Source organism: Drosophila ananassae, chromosome 2L (genome assembly GCF_017639315.1).
Source record: "Drosophila ananassae strain 14024-0371.13 chromosome 2L, ASM1763931v2, whole genome shotgun sequence".
In the NCBI taxonomy this organism is placed as follows: Eukaryota; Metazoa; Arthropoda; class Insecta; order Diptera; family Drosophilidae; genus Drosophila; species Drosophila ananassae.
The window spans coordinates 8129682-8142381 of record NC_057927.1 but is presented as its reverse complement, the minus strand read 5'-3'; the positions used below and the strand labels follow the sequence as shown (position 1 = coordinate 8142381).

Here is a 12700-nt window from a genome sequence, read left to right as displayed (position 1 = left end):
ATTATTATTTTATTATTTCCCTAAGATTATTAGATTGAAGATAACCTTTAATAATAATCCTATAATATGAAAATGTAATATTATTAATTTAATAAAAATGTCTCGTCTAGCCTAATAAGTTATGACCCATAGAATATTTACAGGTTAGATTTTGTGGCAAAATTTGTTAGTACTGTCTGTGCTAAATGCCTCTGTCCCTGGCTTCGAAATCCAATAAATCAATATGCCCGATGGTTTATGGCGAAGGGGCTCTGAGATAATCATCAGCGCTTGCATTAATTTAGCAATTACAACAAGAGCTGACAGCAGCAGCAGCAGCGATATATGTATGTTAGTATAGCATGAATAGATAGGATAGGCATAGAGCGAGACGGAGTGATGGGGGGACCGAGTGAAAGAGATAAAAAACAGCTGGCGACCGGGGAGGAGAAAGGTGGGCGGAGAAAGGGGGGGGGGGTCTGCCACGGGGAGAAAGCAAATGAAGATGAGCAGGGGAGCGCAGACAAACAGACGCCCCTGGGAGCCGAGCCGAACATATGCTGCTTCAGCTGGGCAGGCGTTCCAATCTTTCCCCGGATTCCTTTTTGCCCGGCTTTCCATTTTCCATTTTCCGTTCCAGCGGTAAATTGCATTTGGCCATTATTGGAAAATTGTTGCACGTCGAGTTCAGAGATTGCAAATTAATTAAATAGCTTCGCCCTCGGCCGGGCAGTGCCAGGAGCTACAGCAGAGTGCCCTTCGGAGCTGCGGAGCTGCTTACATTTATTTATCAAGCTAATGCTTGAAGCTCCTTAAAAACTAAAATAGCTTTTAGTTTTTTATAATTAGCACGAACACAAAAAAATTAAATAAACGAGCGTCTGGCGATCGAACGCGCCGCGTTTCGCCAAGGATTGCGACTGAAACTGAGCGAATATGAAAGAGTATGAGGTGGAAATAGAAATGGGAATAGGAATGGACATGGGCATGGGAATGAGAACGACGAGCATGAGAATTCAAATGGCAATAGAAAAATTAGACAAAAAATTAGAAAATAGAAATAGCGAATAGCGAATCGAGAGTGGTTCGGGAACGGGAAGTACATATGGTAGATGAGCGGTGTGGTATCGAACGAGCGCCAATTTGTTTACTTTTTCCTCGTTACATCTTCGGACGTACGTATGTATGTGTGATCCAATTTTCCGCCATTCTCGCCTCAAGTTCAAGGCGCAATCCCGTGCCACCGAACAGCGTCTAGTTAATCAAATTGGCTGTAAACCCAGAGTTCCCTGGTCAGGTGCTAGCATACTTAACCCAGGTCCACCCCGTTGGCTCATTTCGTCTGTCTGGCACAGACTTCGGATTCCATTTTTTCACGAAAACGCTATAGAAATCTCAATCGTAATCCTCCGCCAGTATCCCCACATTGCCACCTGTCTCTGGGGCCTGTCCGCCTCTCTCGTCACTATCGCCTGCCATCGTCTAGCCAGGTCTGGTCTAGTCTCTCTCCGCCTATCTCTCCGTCTGTCTGGCTGTCTACCCCAAAAAGTGTCCCCTCTCTGGCGGCAGTCTCTGTCATGTCCCCCAGTGGTTCATAATTATTTTGCTTTGTTTCATGCTCGGTGCTTTTGCGGTTCTGCCAGCCACCTACGATGGGAAATTGGGCGAAATATGACAGAAACTTAGTTGAGAAGAGATTGTCGGGCCAGCTGTAGAGTGTCGAGGGTTGAATGGAGCAGAATTCTGTGGACTATGGACATAAAAAGCATGCCTAGCTGAGCAAGCAATTATTAGCTAATGTTTCTTAATCGAATGTTTATCCATTTCTGCGCTAAACAATAGCCGTTGAATCTGCACTTTCTGATCTGATATTCGAATAGATTTTTGGACTCATGAAAGCCAAACCAAAGCAAATCCCCGCATGAGAGGTACATTTAAAACATTCTAAAAATAACAAACACACATAATCTCTAATTGTAAAACAAGCAAACTAGCGCGAAATATTTCAATGATGTTATTTAAATATAACATCTTGTTTCAGATCGCCGCATCGTGTAATTAAAGGTCTAATACGTTTACAATCATGTCATTGGGCCTAAATAGTTCACTCTCTGACGAGTCGTTGGTTAATAATCGCGTGTTTTTTTAGGGTTTTGCTCTCGGCCAGATTTATTTCTCATACTATGGTCGGCGGGCAGTGCAGTGCTGTTTCTGGTGCAGTTTCTGGTTTGTTTATTATTGTCTGCGGCCTTTGGCTAAGTTTAACAAAATGCAGGCAATCATTTCGGTAGCCATGCAGAGATCTGGCTAATTCTGATGCCCGTGCGATGGCTTTTCAAGAACACTTTCATCGCGAACAAAAGAAGAGAGTGCTCCCCGGATCCGCAATATGCCAGATAGACATGTGAGGATTACAGCATTTCGTGTGTCTATTGCTATATGCTACTAGGTGGCTACATATAATTTATTCGCATATTTTCCTCAGCCAGCGCTCGGCTAAGCGGCTTTCGTCCGCATTTCTATTTCATTTCTATTTCCACATCTCGACATGTCGCCTCAGCTTGCAGAAATACACCTGCTATCAAAATAATGCTACTAAAAATACCACAAAAGATAGGGGGGGACTCTGGGCATAGAAATCTTACTACGAGGGGTTGTCGAGTCTCCCCCAGTTTATAAAGGATGGGAGGGGTTTCTAAGCCCCTTGCTATTTCTTCCATTACAATGGTACTCTGACTGATTCGGACTCGTGCCTGGGGAGATACTTACTCTGGGCTTTACTCTGGACTTTGGGCTGGGGTGGGCTGGGTCTGGACATGCGGGGCCAACGGGCCAGTTGCTTGAACGGTATCCGCTGAATGTGGGAACTCCTTGGAGGAGGTGGATAGAAGATTGCCCAGCACTTTGCCTCAGACGTGACAATGCATAGTTTCTTCCGCCCGGTTGGTCGGTGGCTTTCGCTTGCTTCCTGGCAAGCAACTGAGCTGCCGCTCATCCAGTTGCCAAAGTCCGTTGACAGCTCTACCGGCACCGGCGATGAGATAACGGTCTTGCCACGGGCTCTCGGACGGGACGGGTGGATGGGGAGGTGGTGTGGGGACTCACCTTGGGGTCCGCTCTCGGTCCTTTCGGTGTGTGTCTTTTAATTAAAGCGTCAGCTCCGTTTCGATTTTGATATTCATGAAGTATAAATCAGAGCCGGTTCGCTTTCCCATCCGCACCCGCACACGGATCGCGTGCCATGTGGATCGTTGCTATATCGCCACTTTGGCAGCGGATATCTCGAGCTCACCACCCCAACACTCCTCACGATCGCCCCTGTCCATGGGTATATAAAATACATACTAAAGACTATATGTACTCTATGTTTATGACGCACGAAGCGGCCTCAGATACGGCGACTCGATAGGGAGAAATACAATAGTGGCTTCGCTATGCCCGGCGATAGCTGAACAGCAATTACGCTGATAGCTACCCTTCATCTTGATGTTCTTGCTGCGGGGAGTAAGTGATATATGATCCACTTTTAAACCAAAAGGAGGACAGACTCTTAACGGGCGTCGTCCCGCGTCACGGCCTATCTTTCAGTAACCATCCACAATTACTGATTATGCAATTACTGATACTAAACTGGAATAAACCATGGCGTAACCGGCCTAAACGTCATCATTTGGCCACCGCAATGGCTGACGAATTAAATATTTATCATAAAGCCCGGCCAGCCGCAACCAAAGTTATCAGCCATAAGCCCTACGCACTCACTCTTTCAAAACTTTAAATCCATTTCAGCTTTTTGCAGCTTTGATTTTCGGTCTCTAGTTGGCAATATCCTTTTCAGGGGGGAGTGGGGAGTGGGCCAGGACTAGATTTGTCAGGCTGCCATGACAGAGGTATTTGGATTCGTTATGCTAACAAGGGATGGCCTGACAGTTTTCGGTGTTCGATGTTTTCGGGGATACAATGGCAGTCCTTACAACAACGGTGACGGAAAATGACATGTTTAATACGGGATCGAGTGGGAACAGTTGGCGATGTCAGCATATTTCTGCCTGCCGTTTATTGGCGACATTTCGATATTGTCCTTGTTGCTGTCTCCGTTGCTGTTTCGAGGACTGTGACGTTATAACAACAACAAGTTTGATGACGGTCGTTATGCGAGTCGTCGATTTGAAATGCCTTCTTGTCACAGAACTTCTCAGTGCCAGAGTGTCCTTATCTGATGTGTATGTGTGTTGTGTGTTGGTGTGTGAGTGCGTGACAGTGTTGTGTGTGTGTGTGTGTAGGTGTGGATTGGTGGTGCAGATGTGTATCATGTTGTGTTGACAGTTCAACGGCCACACACCCACACACCCACCGCCTTGCGATTTCACGCCTGTTGTGTGTTGTCAGAGCGTAAACTGTTTATTATTTAACAATATCCTTTTTTTTATGTCTCTCCCTACGCCAGTGTGTGTGTGTGTGTTTTGAGCATTCTTATTTATTTATAACTGTATTTCACACTTCTGCAAGGATACGCAAAGGGGTCGAGAATAAAGCTCTGATTTAAGATTTAAATAGTCGGGCGTTTAGTCCTCGCACTGAAGGAAAATGTTTTTCAAATAATATATTCTGAAATATTTATATGAAATATACAAGGGGATATAGAAAACAGACTCGCACGAAGCAGTAAGTAAGTGGATGAAGTCACCTCATTAGTACCCACATTTTCTTTCAGTATAACCCTTTGAAAGCGAGTGGGCGTTAATGGGCGTGTTTTGAGCCACTCGACTAAGCAGCAGAGCAACAAGGCGCACATTTCTCTTATATCTCCGGCGAGAACGTGGAGCGGAAACGGTTCTTAAGCAACCCGCCTGAAAGTAGACTACGCAATCCAGGTCGTATCTCACCTAGTTAATGGCTGTCTGACACATCGTGTGTGTGTCGATTTCAGCCGAGTTGGATGGAGACCGCCGATGCGTCGGTTCATCTGCCAATTATGAGGCTCCGGATCGGCCGCGAGGCATCATCACAGAATCGCCTCCCTGGCCAGTCAGGCGGCAATGCAATCAAGGCCTCCACGGCATCACATTTCAACGCATCATCCCGTCGGACATCAGCAATGGCTGGCAATGACATTGATTTGATTTCAAATCGCGTCAACTCTAAATGCCAGGACATAGTTTGGAGCATTGCCATTTAGTTCTGCAGATCCCTGCTGCTCCTCCAAGGCCTGCCCCACTCTGGTCGGGGACAGCATTAGTCACGTACCGTTCTTGACTAATAGCCTTTTCTTGTGGGGCTTCCATTGTCGCAAAATGCCAACAAAACAGCAAATACAGACTAGATGCAGTCATCTAGTCGAAGTTAATGCGAGCAGTCGTCAAGCCAAATACACAATCATATCTCTTCCACTAGAGCGAATCTCTCGAGTGATAAATAATAATTAACAATGCCCGCTAATCTAGCTTAAAGCGATGAGCTCGGATAATATATGGGTTTGAATACGCTTATCTATTCTTAAATTGTGCGCTTTAAAGTACAGTTTTATGAGTGCAGCACAATGGGAATTTAAATACGGAATGTGGAGCATGTTTCTGGTCACGTTATTACCACTTTCCGGGCGGATAGAGTTGCTGGCCCTCCCCGAGGAACATCCCAGTCGCAGACCGGAGTTTTTGGGGGAAAGCAGCTGCGTGCCGCATAAATATGCGTGGGTGGGGTGTAATGTCGCAGGGCTGGTATTGATTTTTCAGCCCTAGCCGAACGGAAGGAGCAGACCCTGACATGCCAAAGTTAGCTTAGATAGCGCTGTTAAAGTTGTTCGCCATTGCCATATCAAAGGGCGGCTAGGGGGGCTGTGTGCTGTTGCACAAACTACGTGTATTTGCTTCCAAACTTGGCCTGTGGTGGGGCTGCCTTGGGGGGAGGGATAACTTTAACTGAAACAAGTCGGCCAGTTAGGACGCCAAAGAGTTGCCACTGGACCCGACAATTTGCCGTGTGTCGCTGGCAGGCTTTGACATCTGATGGATGGATAGATGCCTGGCCGGATCGCACCAGATGTTTGAACAGGGACGGGGACTATGAAACGACAGCAATCGGTCAGTGCATCAATCAATCTTTCAATGAATGAAAATGCTGACGCAGGTCTTGATTAAGTCGTGGCCAATCAGCAGAGCAAACATTTGGCCAAGAGATTTCTTTTTTTTTTGGCCAGCAGTTGCTGGACCCTGTTCCTCCCATACTCGCTAAAGACCGTACTGAGTTTGGCATTGTCATGTAATTTGTATGCTTGCCTTGGCATGAAAACAGCAACGATGTTGCGGGCTGGCTGGAAAATCGACGAGAAAAATCACATTATCCCAACGCCATCATCGCCATCAGCGCCGTTATCATCGTAATAATCATTGCGGCAGTGGCCTGGCTTCCCGGCCGGAGCAACAGTTTCGGCCCACAAACAAATTGTTATGCCCCGCCTTGGAAATCCATTAGAGCCAGAATGGCGCCCCATAGCTTACCAAGGCTAGTACGAGTTCGAGTATATGGCATGTAGTTTTTGGCCCGGAACCGGGTCTGATAGCGACAAGAAGCCAGAGCCAGAAGGGCCTCAATGAACGAGGAAAATTGAAATGGAAATTAAGTTCGATCGGGACGCAAAGATGAAGACAAATTCGGGGCATGTGTGGGTGCTCTAAACGACTCACAGACTGGAACCTTTTGCTTAGACTTTTGAATTATTCACCGGGTATGGCAACTGATTATGCCCTTTGCCGTCGTCTTGGACCTTCAACCTTGATGAATATTTCAGACACGCATCACTTCCACTTAATTGAAATAAGGATGTCGGATTCGTGCTAATGTGACAGAGATTAAGCCCGAAGAGTTAATTGAAAGCGTTTCAATTTCGTTTCTTGTGCGAGTGTCTCTCGGCATCCAAATTCCAGATGACATGGTGCAGAGTGAGAAATTTCTAAATACTATTTATAGTTTGGATGCCTCATACATGATGTTTCAATGAATCAGACATATCTTATCTTTATTCACACAAGTTATATTTCTTTTTAGTGACTATACTGTTGGACAGCTCATCAAGAGCCTCCAATATGTGCTATTACCTATGACTTTAAATACATTTCATATACTGTTACAAAGGCCTGAAATTGCGACTCCCCTGCGTATGACAGATTTCTTTGTGGGCCCCAGTCTGTTGTGCGGTGTTTTTTTTATCGTGTATCCTGTTAAGCGGAAAATTATCATTTCCTCAGCGTTTGTTCGCTCAGTCAATGGAACTCGACCGTCCAAAGGGCGGGTGTGGGTCGGCAGATATGAAATGAAAGGTTTTCACTTTGGTTTCCGTGCTGACACAATGCCAGTTGCTGCTCCTCCATTTTCTCCTGTGTATGTGAGTATGTGTATCTGTGCATCTGTGTGTTTGCTGTGCCTGTGCCTGTGGCTGTGCATGTGTGCGAGTGTGCGAGTGTGCGAGTGTGCGAGTGTGTGTGCTTAGGTGCGTGACAACGGTAATTTAGATATCCCAATATCTTGTTCTTTTCGCGCGTCTTTTGTTTCGCCTGCCAAGCGCCACAAAAGCTGACTTAAGGCTTGGTTGTCAACGCCATCGCCGCCATTTTCCGAATCTGTCTTTCCCCGCCCACCGTCCCTGCCCGGCCATTTCCTTTCCACTTTTTAGCCATTTTTCCCTTATTTATGGTCTCTGGCTCTTCCTTTGCCTGTCTTGTTGTTGCTCTGCCCGATTTTTGTCGTCTTTATGGAATTTTTATCTCTTTTAATTTATACTCGCGCGCTCCTTCCATCATCGCAGTCGGAATTTAATTGCCCCAAACGCTCCCACTTTATGGACAGGCAGCGTAATCGAGTGCTTGGCTCGCTTTCGGGGAAAGCCGCTTGCATTTTATGCTCGACTTAGAGTAAGCCTTGAATTTCAGCATTACTCAACATACTTTATGGCTCGCTGCCCTTAATCAAATCGTCTGAAGAATCGCCCAGCTCGACGGTCCACGGTATACGGACTACGGTTTACGGGGCGTATGCGCAATTTGATGCCACATGCAAGTTCAATTTAGCAGCAAAAATTGCAGACTCGTCCCTTTCTGGCTACTTTTTTACTGTCAGACGTATGATTAACTCTGCTCCTGCCGGGTCCTGCCCAAACTTTACACCCGACAGGATTCTCTTATTGCGGAGCTGGTTTTTTGTGCGAAAAGGATTTTTGTATGCAACTTCAGTTGCAGCTGCAGGAGCAGCTGCTGATTCTATGGCATTGTGTGAAACTCAGACGTTTCTGGCTTTCAGTTGCCATGGCTGCCGCAACTGTAACTTTGGCCGTGTTTACTTCCCCATTGTTGTTCAATTGGGTGTTGGGTGGGGGAGTGGGGTCTACTGGACCTGGCCTGGCTTTGGAGGGGGTGGGGGTGGGGGTGGGGAAAAGGACCTGCCACGCCAGTTTCATGAATCAAACATGACCAAATCTTGTTATTTGCAGTTTCCTCCTTCTGGTTTCTTTTATGTACACATGTGCGCGGTTTATTTTTGCGTTAGCTGGAAAAGTTAGACTTTTCCCCCGAAAAAAGAAATAGGAAAAAAATATTTGGAAAGTTTCGTATTTCGCCACTGTTTGCGGCTGGCAGGCTTGTGTGCCACATGCAAGTCATAAGCCTTTGAGTGCCTGCCACTTTTCTCTAAGCCTTTAAAACACGGCCAGCACGGCGCTGAGCTGTGTTGTGGCTGGCCAGTGGTTTGTAGCTTTTAATTGCACCTGAATCAGCTAACAGCCAGCAGCTGCGAATTAATTTAGCCATTTGAAAGCTTGTATCCACTGGCTTTTCTCTAAACTTTTCGCTCAACTAGCTCTTTATGCTCTTATTGCTCCTATCGGGAACTGAGAGTCTCTCGAGTACTTCGGAGTCACGGTGATGCTTGGCTAGTTGGCTAGATTGATTAGCTAGTTAATTGCCACCATTTAGATAAGATACCATCCCAAAAGGCGGCTGACCCGGCCTCAATTCGTAAAAGTCCCAGGGCCGACCCTTCATTCAATTGTGTGGCAGTGAAAGGAGTCCAATAAATAAGTGAATGAATGAAAGGATATTATTTGTTCGAAGGGCAAGGGGCAGAGCGGGCTCTAAACTGAATGAAAATGGTAAGCAAATGTCAGGCGAGCGAGGCGGACAATTTGAGTGATATTGACAAAGGCAAATGCCACCAACCACCGCCCTCCCACACAACCACCGCCCATGTCGCCTAATAATAGGAGCAAAACGTGCTGGAAAAACAGGCACAGAGCCAGTCAAGTGGCTTACTGACTTTTGAAGGAGTCGCGAGACGCTTTCCATTTGTTTACTTTTGCCTTCAATTCGTCCTCTTTTTTCTTGCTGTTGTCTTTTGGGGCTCTTCTGCGGTGCTGCATGTCTTTTGAGTCGCACAAAAGACTCAATTAGGCGGCGCAGAAGACAAAGACAAGGCGGCGGACAAAGCCATATGGTGGTGCTGCTGCTTGGCCCAGAAGTTGCCGCTAATTCGCAGACAGAAACGAGGCCTCGGCGAGCTTAATCGATAGCGAAACGGGAAACAAACTGGCAATTGTCACGGACAGGCCGTTGTCAAGGTAAGTCCCTGTCAAGCGGCATACGTTGCGTATGCGTAATGCCTGGACTAGACGCCTGGACTAGACTTGCTTGGGCGAGAAGGAAATGCGTGCGAATACAATACCTACCGGCAATCGAAGATGCAGGCGCCAGGCTGGCCGAAATGAGCTGCTACTGATGCTGCTGCTACCGATGCTGCTGACACAATTTTCGACGCTGCAGAGCTCCTGCTACGGCTGCAGCTCACAGATACACACGCACACAGCCACACAGGATGCGCACACGAAGCTGATGCTGATGCTGCTGGTGATGCTGCTACTGCTACTGCTACTGCTGTTGGCCGAATTTGCAGTTGCGCTTGCCACGAACCCGGAGGCTGTTGAACTGCACCACTTTGAAGCACTCTGAACCGAGCTGAACTCTTTCTGCTCGCTCCGCTATGTATGTGTGTGTTGGTATGCCACTCGGACGCCCGGACGCGGAATGAGTGCTTAGCTGTGTGTGTGCATGTGCAGTTATCCCTTTTAGTTATCCTCTTTCAACTCTGCCACTTTATTGCACATTTTCATCTTGGGCTCAGCCTCAGCCGCAGCTGCAGCTGCTCTAGCTCCGCTCTGGGTCGGTGGCGTTGCCAAAAGTGAAAAGAGGCGGCCGGCGGTCAGAAAACAGGTTCAAATGTCGGCGACCGCAGGCGCAGGTCCAGCCGCTATGTCCTGTCCTGGCTTATGTGTGTCTGTGTGTGTGTGCTGTAAAACTTTCCCAAAAGTATGCAAAGATATTTAGCCTAGTTTCGGCTTGCAGTTGTTGTTGCTGTTGGTGCTGCAGTTGGTTGATTTCTTTTTGTTTTTGTCTTTATCGGCGTGCACATTTTGCTCTCAAAAGTCTCAAAAGTCTAATTACAACATTCGTTTTTATTCATTTTCTCTCAAAATTTATTTATGGAAGATCATTTCAATAACATTTAACACTGTCTGGCTATTTGTTTTAGGATTTGTTGCTATTGTTATTGTTGTTATTGTTCCACACACACGCACACTCGCACATACCACACACAAGAGGGGGGGGGGGGGTGTATGTGTGTGTGTGTATCTGTGTCGCTGTGTAGTAAAAATAGTAAAACGCTCGGCACTTAAAATAGGAGAAGCACAGCACAGCAGAACCCGTTGCCGCTGTTCTCTTCCGTTGGTATTATTATTTTGCTAGCTGTTCTTCTACTTCTTGTTGTTAGTGTTGTTGTTGTTGTTTTTATCGCTGCGTGTGGAAATCACGGACAAAAACGTTACACGCTCGAGCGCCGGATAATGAAAGACTAACGGCACCGACCTGCGAGCCACTAACCGACTGCCATACTTTCCCGACCGCCATCGAGCGCAGCCGAACGGACCCGATCCGGAGTCGAACGGCTGAGCCGAAAGCGTCCAATTGAGAGGCCGGAGATAAGGCCCCAGAGTGCAGAGTGCACAGGATAAGGAACGGCCTGGCAATGGAACACGCCGCCACTGGCCAGGCGATAACAACGGTACCGCTCTCTGTCACTCTCTCTCTCTCTTGCCCAGTCGCAAGGTGCCCCCCCCCCCCCCCTATATCGTGGCTCTCAGTGGTGCAGTTTCAGTGGCGCATGCCGAGGGGGTTGGGGACAGACACGGGGATGGATGTCTTAGACAAGCAAGCGCGTAAGTTTTTGACGCCCGTGCTAAGTCGGTTGGAAAAAAGTTTCGGGCTCAGTATGCACATACTCTTCACCCAAAACGCCGTATCAACGATTCTCGCAGAACATGCGAATGGCTAATAATTTCTGGGCCAGAAAACTTAGTCGGGGAACTAATGATGTATCCACAGAGCTAATAAATTGTACATATTAATGTCAAAATTAAGTATACGACACGTTGTAACGCAGTCATAACTTGTCATCGCTGAACGGCTTGATAATAAATTATAGGTTTAATTTTAAAGCGGTAATAGGAGTTATAGAATTGGATTTAGTCATCAAGATCAGCTGGTTAATAAAAATCAGTTAATAAGAAATCTAAGTTTTTAAAATAAATCGTACATACATATTTATTTTAACTAACAATTTTTCATACGTTAAATGCCCGCTTTTAAGAAAGTAGCGTATTGCCTTGCCGTCAAAAGGTAGGACCGACCCCAAACAAATGTATTTTCTGCGTTGGCGTCTGCGATTGCTTTAGGGACCCCGACGGCGGTTGACGGGCCGCGAACACCGAAACGGCGAACAGCGAGCTGTGCACACCGTCGTAAAAATAAATAAGCAAAAACGGAAATTAATAAGACCCAAATGACGCCCCTGTCGCGGCGACCTCCCATTCCTTGGCGACCCTGCCGCGACAATGGCAACAACGCTGCCAGCCATTGCTGTAAATACACCCATAAATACGTGTACCACACACACGTATATAAGTGTGTGTGTGTTTGTGTGGCTGTAACCTTTCCCTGCTCTATTATATTGCTTAAATTTTTTTTGCGTGTGCGCCTTTTCTATTTGTATTCGTTGCGGAACTCAACTCATTGGCAGGGGCTCACCGGGCGTATGAGCAATATATTTATGTTTATGGCCTCATTTCGAGTTTGTTTGGGAATATAAAAAAGTCGCGATTTTTGGTCGACACGTATTATTCAGTGAAGTCATTTAAAAACAGTAATTCATGAAACTGATTAATTGGATCCATAAAAGATCTTCCACACTGTATGTTTACAGTAGAGTTTGATGAATATTTTGATCCAATCTTTATTCGAAAAAAGACACACTCTTTTGTTTAAGTTTTATTTATGTAGTTTTTTTATTTTAATCATTGTTTAAATCTACAAATACATTTACAGCGGAGGGCGAAAGAACAAAAAATTAAAAATGTTTACTCATTGTTTTGTTGTTACATGCAAATTGTTATTTCTGCGTGTTCTTGACAAATTTGTTGTTGTTTTTGTTTCAAGTTCTTGCTTTTGTTTTTGTTTTTTTTTTACCATCAAACGTTTATATAATTTCTGCATTTGTTTATAAATATTTTTGTAGTATTATGAATTATTTTTGTTTTTTGCTTTTTGTTTTTGTCCTCGTTTGGTTTTCATTTTTTTCTTGTTTTGTTTCGTTTTTTGTTTTTTAGTTTAGTTTATATCTCCTT

At 45.8% G+C, this 12700-nt stretch overlaps 1 protein-coding gene across 7 annotated transcripts in view; it reads right to left on the bottom strand.

Annotated features, from left to right (window-relative positions):
* Positions 1–10917, bottom strand: part of LOC6500778 (sodium/calcium exchanger 3) — a 35634-nt gene extending 24717 nt beyond the window's left edge. Inside the window, exon 1 of one of the 7 annotated variants that reach the window (XM_032449763.2) lies at positions 9692–10917. The gene's annotated coding sequence lies outside the window, so the exon portion shown is untranslated. Of the gene's footprint in view, positions 1–760; positions 937–2748; positions 3261–9691 lie in introns of those variants that run through there. The other 6 variants (XM_014911234.3, XM_032449765.2, XM_014911232.3 and 3 more) reach the window with 6 other exon arrangements.
* Between the last annotated feature and the right edge of the window lie 1783 nt (positions 10918–12700).